A 14,086-nucleotide genomic window follows, 5' to 3' on the forward strand; every position below is an offset into this window, starting at 1 on the left:
AGAGAATGAGAACGCGCAGCTGGTATCGTATTGGTGTATAGGCCAAAATGAGTATTGACAGATATTTCAGTATTGATATGTATCAAAATATAGATATTTTGACAGTACTACTATGTAGTTTGTTGTTCCAAACTTTCAGTCCAGCCATTAATCACTCTGAGCTCCTCGCCTCCTTCATGATCAGCTCTTCAAAACCTGCTGCGACTGTGGCGCGGCTTTCATTCAGTCCAGATATCAGGGGTTTTATTGGTCCGTTTACGATCGAATATTTTTATTGGCTACCGAAATGCCATTCAAAGATTTGAATATCAATTCAAATTGTACTCAGTAACGAAATGTGATTTTACAAGTAGCGAAGTAGATTACTTAGCTTAATATGTACTTGAGTACAAGTAAAATTACAGATTTAAAAATATACTCAAAAAAGTACAAGTACCCAAAAAAACGACTTAATTACAGTAACGTGAGTAGTTGTAATTCGTTACTTCCACCTCTGCCTATTAGACCTATTTTCAGGCGCTGCGTCATATCATTACGCCTGCTGCACTCATGGTACAGCCGCACAGTTCCTTGATTATTACGCCGGAATGAGAGTAGTTCCTAGTCATATAGGCTTAGAAAATCGCAACTTTTCATTTTCCGTCGATCTTAGTACACGGTTTAACTACAGAAGAGTCAAGGTTTAAATAGGAAAAATATTGAAACTCTTTGGTCATTTTGAAAGAAATGCTACTGGACTCATCAGAATCAATGATCTGTGCTAAGCTATGCTAAAAGTGGTACCGTCAGACCCGGAGTTCGGCTGAATGGATTCTAAAACGGTAAAACTCAACTGTTTAACTCTGGGGGAGATGTAAAATGAGCATATTTCCGAAAAAAGTGGAGTATCCCTTTAAGTTTTTTATTTTATCTCAAGTTAAAATTGTATTTTAAAAAAAAAGTAAAAAAAATAAAATAAATAAAAAAAGTCTGTGTTGGGTGAGACTATACAAAGATGCCAAAATATGGTTAGACACATCTGACCATGCTATAAGGAAAAGACAAAGTAGTAGATCATTTATAATTTATTTCAAACAAAAAACATCAAATAAGTAAAAAAAGTAAACAGTACCAAACGGTTTTGTATGTGTGAGTGACTGTTTTTATTTGACAAAAACAAAAAACCCAGCTCTGTTATAGGCACATTGAATTTTTTGATTTTGATTTATTTATTTAAAAGGGACAACGCACATTAATCAACATGAGGACAAAGTCCAAAATGTAAATGTGCCAGATTTAGCCATACAGGCTAATTTTCATCTGCAGTCCCTAGCAGGTTGATGGTTAAGAGAAAACAATAAATACACTTCAACAATACAATAAATACATATAAATACAATAAAAACAAAAAACAAAAACAAGTATCATACACAGTAGACACAGATCAAAGTGTATAAACACACATTTGAATACATCAACAACATATATGCACACAGAGACACCATTAAAATAATGAATGCAAATATATTATTCTGTATTATGGCAGCATATTTGATTTGACAATAACCAATGTTTTATGGATTTGGAGAATGATTTAATAGATGTGTTGTTCCTTAGTTCTGTGGAATGCTTTTTTTGTGGTTGGATGTGTTTGTGTTTGTGAGTGTTTTGTGAGTGTTTGCCACATTGAAAATGTTGTACAGGCTCACTCAGATGTATGATCTGCATTGTGTTGGATCTATTGATTTTTATTCGACAAATAAAAAAACAATGCTCTGAATTATAGTTTTTCCCATTCATCCCTATGGGTGCCCATTTTTGTCCACGAAGACGAATTTAAGGTTTTTTTTTTTTTTTTTTTTTTAACCACTTAACATTGTAGAATTGTAGATATATATTTATATTTAAAATAAATTAAAAATAAATTAAAAAAATAAATAAATTAAAAATAATAATTATTTTGCCCACATTTGTCCCGAATACGGTTTGAGGAACAGTTAGATACTTGGGTATTGTAATTAGCAAATCAGCCTCAGAGAGAATTACATAATTTTTTTCCCACAAAGATTTCAAAAAACAAAAAATATTTTTAACTGTTCACTCCAAATAAATGTATCTATTCAAGGTCGTGTATTGATTTCCAAAGCTGAAAGGATCTCCTGACTTGTATATCCTGCATTAGCTCTACAGCAATTGACAAAATTGTATTTAAATTTATCTAGAGAGGCAAGACAGAGTATGTTAAAAAGGAAAACCATAATTAGAAGTGTATCAGAAGGAGGATTAAATGCTTTAGATTTTGAAAATAATATATTTAAAGTTAACTGGATCAAGCACTGTCTTTGTGAGAATCATTTTCCATTGTTCTTCATCCCCAAGCTAATCTTTAATAAATGTGGTGGTCTTAACTTTTTACTTGCTCGTGATTTTAAATGCACTAAACTCCCAATTAAGTTGTCGAATTTTCACAAACAAGCTTTGGATGCGTGGAAATTGTTCTACAAAAACACATTTTCTCCCCATTCCTGTGTTATTTGGAATAATCAATATATATTATTCAAAATCAAGACTTTTTTTTTTTGGAGTGAGTGGTTTGACAAATATATATTTTTTATTACAGACTTATTAATTCAGTTATTTTTTATTACAGACTTATTAATTCATATTACACTGAATTTGTTAATAATTTTGGGACATATGTATCTTCAAAAGAATATTTAAAACTAATTCATTGTATTTCCCTGAAACTACTTCACCTTATCAAAATTGAAAAGATCTATAATCCTGTAATTGGTTCTCTTCTGGCTCTCACTGTTGGGGGCCTTTCTATTAGTGATAAAAAAGTAATAATATTTTATTAGAAAAATCTTAACTAAAGAAAAAAGTATTTTCTTTCAGATTCTGTGGTCAGATATTAATAAATATGTAATTCCTAATAAATAAACTCACTTTAAAATAATAAACAGATATTATCCATGTAATGATTTTATCAGTAAGTTTAAAGAAGGGGTTTCTCCATTATGTCTCCATTCTCCATTATTTATTTTTTAGGTGTTTTACAAATTTGTCACTATAACTGATGTAATGGTCTTGTTTATGGATTGTGATACCGGTTTATTGGAAATGGATAATATAACTAAAATTTTATTTTATAGTTAAGACTATAAGAACTCTTCCATTTCCATATCGAGGGCTTGAAGCCAGAGGGGCGTAAGTGGCATTTTGGGCAAATATGAGTTCTTAGTATCAAAATAAAGGTCTCTATGAGCTCTATCCAGTGGTGCCAAAAATAGTTATCTGAGATCAAACTGTATTGAATAAAGCAACAAAACAATAAAGACCTAACACAAAAGTGTGAGTAATGTTTGGAGCCAGAAGGGCGTAAGTGTAGTTGGTGCCCTAAAATAGCATTCAAAATGGCTGACACAACTGCAAAAAATTAAAGAGATAGTTCACTTTGAAATTAAATTTTGGTATGTTTTAGCTTACCTCAAGGGCATCCAAGATGTAGGTGTCTTTTTTTCCGCAGTAGATTCAATTTTGATATTTTTAGGTCAAACCGTTCTTGTCTGTCAGTCATATAATGCAGGTCTATGGTCACCACCTCAAAGAGCATGCACAGAGTCCAAATTAAAACAATTCCCCATCGTCCAAATTAAACAATTCCCCATCGTAAGTACACATCGATGGCCTGAGACACGAAACGAGCGGTTTGTGTGAGAAAACAAACAGTATTTATATCGTTTTTACCTTTTGTACACAGCGACGTCTAAGTGATCTGATCTGACGTGTACGCAGACTGGTGCATACACTAGATGTCGCCTTGGCTACGGCATTCGTTCAATGAACTGCCGTCGCCAAGGCGACATCTAGTGTATATATCTATGCACCAGTCTGCGTACACGTCACACACTAGGAAGCGCCCGCGCCCTCAGATCACTTGGACATCGCTGTGTACAAAAGGTAAAAACGATATAAATACTGTTCGTTTTCTCACACAAACTGCTCGTTTCGTGTCTCAGGCCATCAATGTGTGCTTACGATGGGGAATTGTTTAATTTGGACGATGGGGAATTGTTTTAATTTGGACTCTGTGCATGCTCTTTGAGGTGGTGACCACAGACCTGCATTATATGACTGACGGACAAGAACGGTTTGACCTAAAAATATCAAAATTGAATCTACTGCGGAAAAAAAGACACCTACATCTTGGATGCCCTTGAGGTAAGCTAAAACATACCAAAATTTTATTTCAAAGTGAACTATCCCTTTAATGAATGTAATTAAATAAATTGAACAACTCATGAATTGCCAATCAGAAGTGTTTTTAGCAAGTTCAGTGACTTTTATTACAGTCTTTACTGTTCAGCAGATGCCCAGAATGGAAAAGTGAAACGAGAAAAAAAAATAAAATAATAAAAATAATGAATGTTAAATGAAAATTAATTACTTGTTCAAGTGTTATTCAAGTGTTAATTATTCAATCAATTCCCCTTTTGACCAATTATTTTCTGCATTGTTCCGCAGATACGCCCAATATGTCCATAGAAGACTTGGAAATGTTTGGTGCCAAAAAGGCGTATCTGACGTTTTTGCCATATTTTTTTTATTGTAAAATGTTTTAGAACATGTTCATTGTGTTAATATGCCATAAGTTTATTACTTAAATACTCATTCATGTAAGTGTGACCCCCAAGGGGCCTTTTTACATCAATCACAAGTGGATCACCAACAATCCAAATTTTAGATGTTTACAAGCAGGCTATCCCAATGAAGGGAAATGAAAGGAGAGAGAGGGACTGGAGTATTATAAAAATATAAACAGTTTATTTTATTCTTCTCAAGTTGGACATAAAACATGAACATGAAAAACAGACTCTAGGCCTCTGGGCAACAAATTCAGGAACGGGGACAACAAAGTGCAAAATCAAGGTGTTTGAATAAATAGCACTCAAATTCAGCAAAACTCAAACACAGAATAAATAGGGCACATCACAAATCACATGCACAAAAAAACAAAAATAATTTACACTCAGCAAACAAGTGGGCACACAATACAATTGTTACCCCCCCCAGGATATTGCACCAACCCAATGGCCTAAAATACAAACATTAGATACACAAACATGAAACATACAACAACACACACACGGGAGAGACTGATGAACAACCCAGTGGGCCTCCCTCCCACACACACACACGCTCGCACACAACTAAATACTAAAAACAAAGCACAGGAAAAACAGTGGCCAAGATGGCATGTGACGGTCCTCCTGCAAAGAAAACAGTTACAATACCATACAAGTAATTATACAGGTCAAATCAAAGCTATGCTTAGTTTATAACCTGTGCATCAATAGGCTAAAAGTTACTTAAAACAAAAGATCTTCAATTAAATACAAGCAGTCGGAACAGGGCAAGGTGCTAAAGCAGCCTACTTTACCAACCTATATGAATGCTGAATGCAGACCGCAGCGTCGAGCCAAGAGCTTGTTTAGTTGTAATATTGTAGCGATCGCTTTATTCCGTCTGGTTTTTACTCGTACATTCCCAGGCCAAACTATAATACAGACATGGCGAGTCAACATGACTACATACATATAAACAAGCGTTCCGTGATGAAAATGTACACACGGGAGGGAGAAAGAAAGCCAGTGAACTTACATTCTCAGCACAACAAACAGCACTCAGCAAACTTTGTAGTGGTCACACTCTAAACCCATAACTAATATAAACAGAACACAAATCAATGAGAGTTCATTACGGCCAGTGCCTAAAGAAAAAAAACTGAACGCTGCTCACGAGTAAAAGCAGAAAACTTACATTTTCGTTGAAACGCGCAGACACAATTCATAGCCAGTGAGGGCTCGTGAAGACAGGAAGCTGTATGTAACCACGGCACTGAATAACCGCACACACCAGATCGCGCTACAAAATGCAATAGTCTGAATCAAAATCAGATCCATGCCAACCATGTTTACACAAGGAGGCCAAAATACATTTAAGCATGAACTCACATCAACTCGTACAACCAACCAAGAGTCCAAGGAACCAAAAGTCTGTAGCAAAACACTAATGAGAGAGAGACCGCCAGCTTACTGGATTTAAAGGTGCAGAGCCAAATGACCACCAGCTGATTCAAATCAAGGCACAATTCCCACTGCCTACGTCCTACCCGCTACATTCACCCACCCTTAAATGTCACCGTCCCGGTGACTAGGGCAAGGGTCAAACCCAAGGTCTAAAAACAGCGCTATGGGAGGAAATGGTTAGATCGTTTTCTGCCGAGGCCACCGGTGATCTTCTAACAGTCGTGTATGGGAGGTTGTGAGGGTTAGGATGGTGGCCTGCATTTGTTCTAACAGTTCTCCTTGAAACAAGGGTATTGCCAGATGTTGATACTTCCCCTTCAACACCCAAGGAGTCACGTATTAAATGTTGGGGTGTAGTCTGCCCCTGCTGTTCAAGAGCTGGAGGCTGCGACGCTCCAAACTCAGTGGGAGGTGTTAATCCTCTTACAGGAGGTGCATCAATTGCCACCAATACTCCAAAATCATCACCTTCCTCCATACTACCATCAACATCATCCCCTATGGAGTTTGGCATGCTTACATTAAGCATCTCGGCCCCAGGTACAAGATAGGGTGAACCTGGGTCAGTTGGGAGGGGCCGCAGTTCTTTCCGGTTGATATTCTTCTCTGGACCTAACTGATCCCTTGGCCTAATTTTATAAAGTGTACCAACCTCATCAAGGCACCTCACAATCTCATACACCACATTTTCCCAATGATCACTAATCTTGTGCCGTCCATGCGGGTGACTACGACGATACACCAGTGTACCAGGGGGCAAAAGTGGCAAAGGAACCAAATGATTCTTTGCTCGTTGTTGAGCGGCTGCCTCCAAATGAGCTCGGGCCTGGCTATAGATTGCAGAGAGATGCTCCTGGTGTTCTTGAACCCACTCGGCAGTAGTAGTAGAGTCTGATGGAGTGTCAATTGTGCCCAACAAAGAATCGAGTGGAAGAGTGGGCTTACGCCCAAACATCAGTTCATTCGGAGAAAACCCCGTAGACTGATGAGCTGTGGTGTTATAAGCAAATAAAACCTGTGGCAGATGGTAGGGCCACCGTCTCTTCTTGTCAGGAGGTAGTGTACGAAGCAAGTCATGCAATGTGCGATTAAATCGCTCGCATTGTCCGTTGCCCTCTGGATGGTATGGGCTAGTGCGGGATTTACGAATCCCATACACTCTGCACAATTGTTGGAACAGCTCACCTTCAAAATTGCGCCCTTGATCGGTATGAATACGTAATGGGACACCATAAATGTAAAACCACTGCTCTGTCAAGACTCGAGCTACCGTTGACGACTTCTGGTCTGCCGTAGGATATGCCTGCGCAAATTTAGAGAACACATCAGTGACAACCAAAAGATTCTCTTTCCCATCACTAGATTTTTCCAATATGGAAAAGTCAATGGCTACAATTTCTAAAGGCCTTGATGCCAACAGACTACCCATAAAAGTCCTCAGTTTTGGCTGAGTTGCCTTGGCAACCACACACCGCCGACATTCACGGCACCACCGGTCGACATCCTTCCGCATAAAGGGCCAATAGCATCGCTGGCGGACAAGACTAGTTGTTCGTTCTACCCCCTGATGGCCATGATCATCATGCAAGGCTGTGAGCACTTCTGTCTGAAGAGCCTGAGGCAGCAGTAGCTGCAAGACCTCTTTAGTGCTGCCAGGGACATGTGTCTTCCTGTATAGGACACCCTCATAGACTACCAAGTCTGCCCATTGACGGACAAGCTCCACAACAGCAGGGGACTCACTGGACCTCTCTGGGGCTGTAGGAGGACTGCCCCTCTTCCAATATACAAGGAAGGCCTTCAAAACAGGGTCCTCAGCCTGCAAGAGTAGGAGATTTTCCCTAGTTCTTGTAGGGCATGCATCTATGGCCTGTATTTCAACAGAAGGGGACATGACCATACTCTTAATTTCGACTGGCACTGAGATCCCCAAGGCCATCTCATCCATAGAGACTGGGACTGATGGTGCCGGCAAGCGAGATAGCGCATCCGCATTCTTGTTGCATGCGCCAGGACGGTACTCTATGGTGAAGTCAAAAAGAGCTAGTTGTGCAGCCCAACGTTGCTCTACGGCTCCTAACTTAGCTGTCCGTAAGTAACAGAGCGGGTTGTTATCGGTCAGAACAGTAAATTTGGTACCCAGCAGATAATCCCGAAACTTGTCTGTTACTGCCCACTTAAGTGCCAACAGTTCAAGTTTCATGGCTGAGTAATTATCCATGTTTCGTTCAGTTGGTCGCAAGCCCCTGCTTGCATTAACGACAGGACGCCAAGGCCCTCCATCCTGCTCTTGAGATAAAACCGCACCGAGCCCCAGCCCACTAGCATCTACCTCGAGGACAAATGGTTTGCTAAAGTCGGCGTAACCCAAAACTGGTGCGCTTATCAGTTTGTCCCTCAAAGTATTGAATGCTTGATCACAGCCCCAGTCCCAATGGTCCCGCAAAGTGGCATTACGCCCCGTCCTATTCCTTTTAGGGTGTGGCTGGAGCTTTGCCACCAATTTATGTAGAGGAGCCGCATACCTCGCAAACCCCTGCACAAAACGCCGATAATACGACGCGAACCCAAGGAATGATCGCAGCTCTGCAACTGTAGATGGAGTGCTCCAATCCCTAACTGCACTGATCTTGTCAGGGTCCGTAGAGACCCCAGAGGCCGAGACAACGTGGCCCAAGAACTTTACTTCAGGCTGAAAAAAATGACACTTCTTTAGTTTGAGCTTAAGACCGTGCTCGCGTAGACGACTGAATACCAACTCCAAACGTTCCAGATGTTGTTTGAACGTAGATGAAAAAACGACCACATCATCTAAGTACAGGAGAAGGGAATGGAAACGCTGGTCCCCGAATATTCTTTCCATCAGCCGCTGAAAAGTCCCGGGTGCATTGCACAACCCATATGGCATCCTCTGGAACTCAAACAGGCCAAATGGCGTGCAAAAAGCGGTTTTAGCCCGATCCTTCTCAGCAACTGACACCTGGTTATAACCACTCGCAAGGTCGAGAGTGGAGAAGAGAGACGCACCTGTGAGGGCATCCAAAGACTCCTCAATTCTTGGCAATGGAAAGGCATCTTTCCTAGTCTTTGCGTTTAGTTGTCTATAGTCGACACAAAGACGAATAGATCCATCTTTCTTCTCCACAACCACGATGGGTGAGAAATAAGGACTACAGCTCGGTTTTACCACTCCCTGATCTAACAACTCCTGGATATGTGCCTTCACTACATCATACTGGGATGGTGGAAGTCGTCTATAGCGCTGCCGCACCGGAATGTCGTCAATCACAGGAATCTCATGCTCGATCAAGTTGGTACAGCCTAAGAGTGCCTCACTACAGCTAAAAGTATCACTATACTTCTGAAGTAAAGACTTTGCTTCCCATTGCTCGGACTCAGTTAGATTAGGCCAGGAAAGGTCCGCAAACCCCAACGAGGGAGTTATAGCAGCCTCCATTGACCGAATGAACGCGACAGGGCCTTGGGTACCATTTTCTTCCTGAAAGCAGATGGATTTGCTAGCGGAACGTGCAGTGATCAAGTGCATTTCCCCCAACAGGGTACGTGGTTTTATCCACCGATCTACCTGGCCCACATTAACAACTGGCACTTGTACTATCCCATTTCCAATGGGGAGCAATGAGATTGGAATAATTAAGTCTGGTGGCAACTGCCACCCTGCCCCTGCTGGTTCTAACAGTACAGAAGAAATCAATGGGCCAAGCCCCTGCCTACAGGTGGCTGACACAAACTTTAAAGAGCCAGCTGGAACACAGGTGGAGGACCCAGGGGCAGTCAAAACCCTGCCTAGAAAACCAGATGTAGAAAAGTCCTCGAGGCGTTGGCACGCTAATAAGGCATGTTCCCAAACAGCTGGGACTGTTAACCCGGAAGAAGTAAACAAACTTGCACCGTCTTGGCAAAAAAACTCTTGCAGGCAGCAACGGAGGACATTCATCCCAATCAATCCTGGGACAGAGTCCTTGTTTGTCTTAAGTCTGGACCCGGGTGGATCTTGAACCACCAAGATGCCTATAGAAGGAAGAACTTTTCCTAAGACTTCTACATCCAATTCTAAATAACCTCGATATGGGATATCTAGACCGTTGGCCGCTTTTAACTGTAACCAACCACAGGAACGTAGCTGGTCACACCCCAGAACGCGGAAATGGTTATTAAAGAAGGACTCCGTGATTGTAGATACCATAGAACCGGTATCTATAAGACAAGTAACAGTTACACCGCCCATCTGGACATCTGCCACTGGACACTCGCCCACCAATGCAGAAGGACAGGACAAAAGAGATGTTAACGAGTCTGAGCCCATCAAACCCCCTTCTAGTGCTTGGCTCCATGCACTAGAGGGTGCTAGTTTCCCTGTTGCCCGCTAGAAGAGTCATCCCTCCCATTCCCAGCGGGTGGCCTGGACCCAACCCCCACACGCTGTGTCTGCCGTGAGCCAACCGGGCAATCCCTAGCCATGTGGCCTACTTGCTCACAACGCAGACAAATAGGCCTGCCATCCACATCAAAACGAAACCGCCTCTGGTGATTAATCTGCCTAGTTGGTAGATTGGATGGCCCTGAGCCAGGGGACAAATGTTTAAGAATAGTATCTAATTGGGCCTGCTGCCTACGTAAACAGTCTTTGAGCTCTGTCAATTCATTACTTGGTTGTGGTACAACGACCTGAGCTTCTGCCTGCCACGCTCCCACCACCCTTGAACCAGCGTCACACGAAAAAGCCCTTGCACGGACAGGACGAGGCCCCTCGCCATCATCGGCCCAGCGAAATGCCTCACGACGCAAGTCCAAAAAGGAGGAATCAGGATTAAGGCGGATGTATTGTTTTAATTCTCTACGCAACATTTTGTCTCTAACGTTTTCTACAAATTGATCACGGAGAACACAGTCAGGTTTAGCAATTGCAGTTGTGTTTTTACGTTGTGCGACGTCCATAAGTGACATTAATGAATGTGAAAATTCACGCAACGTTTCTCCCTCCCGTTGACGACATTGGAAAAATTTCTGTTGGGCGTCAATATAAGACTGGCTACAGCCAAAAGTCTCAGTCAGTATAGAGAAAATATTTTCAGGCTCGGATCTAACTGAAGCTGGATGGAGTTTAATTTCTAGCTTTGCCTCCCCATCCAGAAGGTCATACACGAAATGCGCCTGCTCCCCTATGGACATATGCCTAACCTGCAAACATCGACGGACCTCCTCAATCCATTCCTCCACCGGAGGAGACTCTGAACCACCAGAGAACCTGGGATATTTACGTTCTCTAGGAACATACACATACCTTAATCCAGAAGACCCTGGCTCCTGAAAATTTGGCTCTTGGCGATTTGACTCTTGCTGACTCTGCTCTCCCTGTTCTACAGCCCCAGCAGATGCTACATTTCCCTGACGTAGCCTTTCATTGTCAGCCTGCAACCGTTTAATCTGCTCCATTAGCTGCCCGACCTGTTCCTCCAGCTCCTGAGACATTTTCAAACCGAACAAAGCCAAAAAGGAAAGAGAGAAAAAAAAGTGATGTTTCTTTATTTTTTTATATTTTTTTTATATATAAATACAAACCACTTGCAGAACCGCTGTCCAGGCCCAGTCCTCAACCACTGCTTTTCCTGTACTCTACCTGCACCCAATACACATACATACACACAAAACAACAAAAACAATAACAAATTACACCAGTCCCAATCAACCCTGCCGACTACGCCAAATGTGACCCCCAAGGGGCCTTTTTACATCAATCACAAGTGGATCACCAACAATCCAAATTTTAGATGTTTACAAGCAGGCTATCCCAATGAAGGGAAATGAAAGGAGAGAGAGGGACTGGAGTATTATAAAAATATAAACAGTTTATTTTATTCTTCTCAAGTTGGACATAAAACATGAACATGAAAAACAGACTCAGGAACAAATTCAGGAACAGGGACAACAAAGTGCAAAATCAAGGTGTTTGAATAAATAGCACTCAAATTCAGCAAAACTCAAACACAGAATAAATAGGGCACATCACAAATCACATGCACAAAAAAACAAAAATAATTTACACTCAGCAAACAAGTGGGCACACAATACAATTGTTACCCCCCCAGGATATTGCACCAAACCAATGGCCTAAAATACAAACATTAGATACACAAACATGAAACATACAACAACACACACACGGGAGAGACTGATGAACAACCCAGTGGGCCTCCCTCCCACACACACACACGCTCGCACACAACTAAATACTAAAAACAAAGCACAGGAAAAACAGTGGCCAAGATGGCATGTGACGGTCCTCCTGCAAAGAAAACAGTTACAATACCATACAAGTAATTATACAGGTCAAATCAAAGCTATGCTTAGTTTATAACCTGTGCATCAATAGGCTAAAAGTTACTTAAAACAAAAGATCTTCAATTAAATACAAGCAGTCGGAACAGGGCAAGGTGCTAAAGCAGCCTACTTTACCAACCTGTATGAATGCTGAATGCAGACCGCAGCGTCGAGCCAAGAGCTTGTTTAGTTGTAATATTGTAGCGATCGCTTTATTCCGTCTGGTTTTTACTCGTACATTCCCAGGCCAAACTATAATACAGACATGGCGAGTCAACATGACTACATACATATAAACAAGCGTTCAGTGATGAAAATGTACACACGGGAGGGAGAAAGAAAGCCAGTGAACTTACATTCTCAGCACAACAAACAGCACTCAGCAAACTTTGTAGTGGTCACACTCTAAACCCATAACTAATATAAACAGAACACAAATCAATGAGAGTTCATTACGGCCAGTGCCTAAAGAAAAAAAACTGAACGCTGCTCACGAGTAAAAGCAGAAAACTTACATTTTCGTTGAAACGCGCAGACACAATTCATAGCCAGTGAGGGCTCGTGAAGACAGGAAGCTGTATGTAACCACGGCACTGAATAACCGCACACACCAGATCGCGCTACAAAATGCAATAGTCTGAATCAAAATCAGATCCATGCCAACCATGTTTACACAAGGAGGCCAAAATACATTTAAGCATGAACTCACATCAACTCGTACAACCAACCAAGAGTCCAAGGAACCAAAAGTCTGTAGCAAAACACTAATGAGAGAGAGACCGTCAGCTTACTGGATTTAAAGGTGCAGAGCCAAATGACCACCAGCTGATTCAAATCAAGGCACAATTCCCACTGCCTACGTCCTACCCGCTACATAAGTATGCCTGTGGTTGCAATATTTGTGGTTTAAGGTCAATAATACAGGTGATTGATATGTGGTCAAAATTTTGTTTTGTCTCTCCTGTAAAGTTTGTTAGAAGCCACTTACGCCCCTCTGGCTCCAAGCCCTTAGGCTTGTTTGAGATGAGCAAAATCTGCGCAGAATCGATCACCGGTGATCAGCGCGAGATGCATGCCGGTTAGAAATGTGTCCGAGTGCGGTCCGCCTTGCTCTGATGTCATGCTGACGTATGTCAAAAATCTCTCGCGAGCGCAAGGCACACCTGTCGAATTCTGCAGTCGAGAGCAGTTGCTCTCCACTGACTGTGCTGATCAGAAGCATGATGGGAAACGACTTGCTGACGACACAGCTTAATGTTCATTGGTTTAAACAACCGTGATAATTGTTCTCTTTTAAAATGTTTGATTTTAAAACTCTGATATCATGTTTTATGTGTATACGTTATGTGTGAATATTCCCAAACTATCTAACAGTGCGATCTCTATGGGTTATGCAATTTAATTTTTATAAAAAATAAATAAATAAAAACACATATATGTCTGTATTAAAGAAAAAAAATATTGATAAACATGTATTTGGAATGGAATTAAATAACAAGTACTTTGGGTGTCTTGTTCATTTTATTTATTTTCATATAAAAGCAACATAAATTGAATTACATCCAGTTTATTAGCAACACTGTGCACGAGCGTGAATCCCGCGATATCCATCTTTTATCTCGCAGGTGTCAGATCCACTACGAGAAGAGAGATCTGTCCGGCTTGCCTGCGCT

General features: G+C 41.2%; 3 long non-coding RNA genes across 3 annotated transcripts in view; 1 reads left to right on the top strand and 2 right to left on the bottom strand.

Moving 5' to 3' along the window:
* The window catches only part of LOC311292113, an 843,631-nt gene that overhangs the window by 44,230 nt on the left and 785,315 nt on the right, over positions 1-14,086 (top strand). The gene's annotated exons all lie outside the window — the stretch shown is intronic.
* Positions 5,432-5,894, bottom strand: LOC311292509. The gene is made up of 3 exons (XR_014627730.1): positions 5,803-5,894; positions 5,644-5,704; positions 5,432-5,539 (listed from the first exon to the last, which is right to left on the bottom strand). It is a non-coding gene; the product is annotated as an uncharacterized lncRNA (long non-coding RNA).
* LOC311292372 lies at positions 12,324-13,020 on the bottom strand. The gene is made up of 4 exons (XR_014627713.1): positions 12,929-13,020; positions 12,770-12,830; positions 12,553-12,665; positions 12,324-12,378 (listed from the first exon to the last, which is right to left on the bottom strand). It is a non-coding gene; the product is annotated as an uncharacterized lncRNA (long non-coding RNA).

The sequence above is a fragment of the Rutilus rutilus genome (assembly GCF_951802725.1).
Source record: "Rutilus rutilus genome assembly, chromosome: 6".
Lineage (NCBI taxonomy): Eukaryota > Metazoa > Chordata > Actinopteri > Cypriniformes > Leuciscidae > Rutilus > Rutilus rutilus.